The sequence below is a fragment of the Manacus candei genome, unplaced genomic scaffold (genome assembly GCF_025592945.1).
Source record: "Manacus candei isolate 608988 ecotype Guabito, Panama unplaced genomic scaffold, ASM2559294v1 h1tg000046l, whole genome shotgun sequence".
Taxonomy (NCBI): domain Eukaryota; kingdom Metazoa; phylum Chordata; class Aves; order Passeriformes; family Pipridae; genus Manacus; species Manacus candei.
The window spans coordinates 4,814,028-4,818,649 of NW_026138094.1; positions in this window are offsets into that span (position 1 = coordinate 4,814,028).

Genomic DNA, 4,622 nt, shown 5'->3' on the forward strand with positions numbered 1-4,622 from the left:
GCAGAGAGGGGCAGGCAGGGCTCCGGGAACGGGCTGCGGTCACGGGCTGCGGTCACATCCACCCGGCGCGACCACCCCCGGCAGCGCCATCAGCCCCCAAGGGCTGCGCTGCACCGCGCTTGGAGCCGGAGGGGTGGAATTCGTCCCTTCAGGGGAGGCCTGTGAATCACTTCCATCTATTTCATCCCTTTCCAGCAAAGGCACCGTCATCAGTCTTCATCATCATCTGCTTTTCACTACAAAGAGAGGACATCACAAGTTTAATCATAGCACGTCTCGCTCTTTTAAAATTTAGGGTTAAAAAAAGGCAGTCGCGCAAATGACGATAAGCATCATTAAAAGACAATAATTCTCAACGTTTTCAATGTTAAAGTTTAGCCCTTGCAGGCACAGAACACCAGCAAATCCCTAGAGCTCGGGGGAAGACATTTTTGCCGTTTCACGGCAGAACAAAGGATCGCAGTGGTAGCTCTTCAGAACTACAGGGTCTGCTTCCAAAATAAATCACGGTGGTTTTTCTTCAGAAAAGACCTCATGGTTTTGTAGTCACGAATGCATACATGCAGTGGGCAGATGAAAACACTTTAATTCTAGAAATCTCAGTGCTTGCTAACTGTCAAAAAAATGGCTAAACACTATCTGAAGAGATGGAAAGGATCAGAGATTTCACAACTGAGAGCCAGGAACACAGTGGAACTGTTCAATCCCTTATCAATATATAATATTACTGTAGTATAAACTGTGGAGAACACACAAAAAAGTAGTAGAATGATAATTAACTGGACCACAAGCACTAAAAAGATTGCATTTTTTCCCCCTGTTAGCAACCGCTATTTCGTAGTCAAGCCTTTGCATATAATTTAGATGAAATAGTGCTCTACCTTACATCAGACTCACTTCTATAAATTAGTCTTCCACAGATCCAGAGCAATGAAAATAACTCTCAGAAATGTACTGATAACCCCAGAATCCTTACCTATCATTCTTGGAGCTGAACCAGAGTTAGGAATTACAGGGTATTTTGCATAAAAACATTTCAAGCATTGTTTTGTACATAAGAAAAAAATAGCTTGTTTGGTAACTTACAAGGAAAACTATTATACTAACCAAAACCTTCCCTCACCTTAGAAGCACAGAAGATGGGCAGCTTCTACAAGGAAGCATAGGGTAACCTTTTCCCCTGCCATCTTTAGCAGATGTGTATCTACAGCAACAGGAATTCAAAACTACAGGATACTGCTGATATAGACAAATGAAAAGATCAATTCTTACTTCAATGTGGCTTTATATCCTGTCCCATTTTGGTATTGATTCAATGGTTCATTGCCTGTTCAATGTTATCAATGCTACAAAAATGTGTACTTTCTCTCCATTTACCTTTCCTGGTATTTACTTCTATTCCACTCAAACACTTCCCACAGTGCATTGTAAATGTACATCCATTGCTAAGACTCTGCCCATTTAGTCATTTGGACCAAAGTTCTGTACAATACAGAAGCAATAAATGTATTTTAACCTTGCTGGAATCAAGGTAGCTGTAAAGCCATGAGATCAGAAAAGGAACTCTCATTGGATACTCTCATGCACAAAGAAGGTGCAGGTCAAAAATACACCTGTTTATGTGATATGTCTCCATATGGCTTTTTGTGTAATGATACATCTTATTGTGTTCAAATGTGTTTGTTTTGCAGGATATACTTCTGTTTATGTGATAAATGTTTCTATTTCTGTGAAATCTTTTCCATGCTATTTCCCAGATCCATAGTTTATTTCCTTAGCACTAAATCAGCTCCTGCGTTGCCAAGCCTCTCTAACAAGGAGTGATGCAGAAGGACTCTGTAAGGGCTTGGACAGATGGTGGGGAGAGAAGAGAATTGGAAACCGGCAACACCATCACTAAAACCTTGGACATGACCCCTTTTCCTGTTCATGGAGAACACGGAGAGGCAACGCACTCACAGACACAGCTGTGAGCACAGAGCACACCTGCCCTGCCCCGCTCTGCTCTGGCACTCTGAGCTCCTCGCTAGTGCCCTGGCGAGCTTGTGTGACATGTGACAGATAACACATAATCTCTGCTAAATATGACAAAATAGGTTTAATCATCAGAGAAAAAAATGGGTAAAAGTGCTGTCTTTGTTTCTCGTTACATCTGTTTTCATTTGGCATCATTTCTATCATCTACTACTACACACTCCTCTGCCCAGCACAGAGACAACGCGGTGCAGAGCATAAGCTCTTCTATTTTGGATTCTATTTTGGCTCATACACAATCAACCTATTTTCTATTCTAGAACTATTTACTTGCAATGATGATTCATGAGCCAGAAAGAGTACCACTTGCCTATCAGATGCCAAGGAGAACTTGCAGGAATGACAATTAGAATGTTTCTTACTGGGGTGAGAGCAATTGATATCAAGCCTAGAGATATAACTGAAAATCAGCCTTTCAGTGCTATTTTTGCAGTTGTTTTATAACCACACTTCAAGGTTTTTCATCTAGCTGATGAAAACAGTAGGCAGATGAAAGCAGGAAAAAAACAAACAAGCCAACAATCTACCTTGCCAAGTTTATGCCTATGTGGTAGATATTCCTTACTTTTGTGGATTTGCCTTTTTCTACCTTATCTCAGTTTATCTCCTTTTATGTAAATTATATACTAAATAATCTAGTATTTAAAAGGAAAAAAATGTTGGAAAGTTTACTGGTGATCTTTATGCAAGGCATTAGGTGTATCTATAATCATCTGACAATAACTCATGTATTTTGCACATATGTGTGGAGTAGGAATAGTCCTCTTGATTTCAATGCACTCATCAACAGCATGAGAAATTAACCACGTAGAAGCCTGAGGGTTTGTGCTCTACAAGTCATTTTACATGCAGCATTTATTTTTACAACACTTAAGGCAAAAAGAAGGACTTAACGACCCTAGAATCGATAAAAATAATGAAAAAAGTCAAAGCCAGGGGGTTTTGAGCATTTATTCAAGTTCCATCAGCTTTACCAGCAGCTTTTCCAGTGCTTATCGAACTTACATTTTTGGTCTGCAAAGCTTACAAGCTTTTCAGGCTTCTACAACATAATATGATGTTTTTACATGAACAGTTCTTAACTGAGATATTCTTAGCCAATTCACTTCATAAAATGAACTTTAAAAGATACCAGTCCAAATCTTTCACCTTAGCTTCAAGGAAACACCAACTTTTCATGATTTTAAACCTACTGACCTCAGTTTGTTCCTCTTTGGCTTTTTTTCTGATAATAAACCAATTTACAATTCTGATTGTCAGCATGATTTTCTGGCCAGACATATGTTGGATATGGAGGGATACTTTTTCCTTGGAAACACATAGTTAGAAGGGATTACTTCAGTTTCTTCCCCACCTTCTCTAGAACCCCCCCCCACCTTTGAACTGAAAGACAAACCAGAAAATGTCAACTAATTTTGTTTCAGAAAAGTATATGTAACTGGAAAAGGCATATGTGGGTTGCCAAAATGGAATTAAGCACACAAAACTCTATAGATACAGTGTTATTTTAGTCTGATGTCTTTGGTGGGACGACTGACGCACATATTTAAGTGGCACTGTGCTTTCCCCTTGTTCACAAGAAAAACGGTGAGAGAAAACCAATTCTGTTAGAAAATACAGCAGAGACTATCTGAACATATCTTTTTGCAACAGGCTGAATATTTCACTACACATATTTGGAAAGGCATATCCCAACAGATCAGGTAAACATGAATGGGTTAGAGGCACTTTTTCCCTTGTGTGAAGTATCTACGGAAGTTATTGGTCATCCTTCTTTCACATGTTCATTTCCTTGCTTTGCCAGTGAATGCCCAGTTCCATCCCAGCCACAGTCCTGCAGCAGCTACGGACCAGAGGGCACGTCACTGTGTCAGAGCAGAGCTGGGAGGTGACTGTGTCTGACAAAGAAAGGAGGAGGTTTTTCAATTAATTGAAATCACTTCTCTGGATACCAAATGACCAAAAGTAACAAGGCTTCTGTTCATTTAGCATCAGCAACTTCTCCTGTTCAGCTACGGTGCCATAAAACTGACCTTCGTTTGAAAGGCACAGCATAACAGAATGGCAAAAATGGTATCTAGAGAGCCAGAAACCCCTGTAATCTTGAACATTACTGTTTGTAGGTAAGAGATCCTTTGTTTCATTTGCAAGAGCAGCAAATGCAGAGGCAGTTCCCAGAAGCTCCCTGGTGAAAACCTTCCCAAGAGGCCAAACTGCAGGCGGGGGAGTGGGAATCACCCCAGGAATAGCCCACTGGGAGCCTCTCGGGCAAGACCGACTTCTCAGTGTTCCCACCCTCACTTTAAGAATAATATTTGTCCTATTTAGGAGGTTTAGGTTGGACACTAGGAAGAATTTCTTCACACAGAGGGTGATTAGATATTGGAACGGGGTGCTCGGGGAGGTGGTGGAGGCACCGTCCCTGGAGGGGTTTAAGAAAAGACTGGATGTGGCACTTGGTGCCATGGCCTAATTGACACGGTGGTGGTCGGTCACAGATTGGACTCGATGATCTCAGAGGCCTTTTCCACGCTCATTGATTCTGTGATAAGCTGTTACACTCTGCTCTTTCGAAACCCACCCTTAAA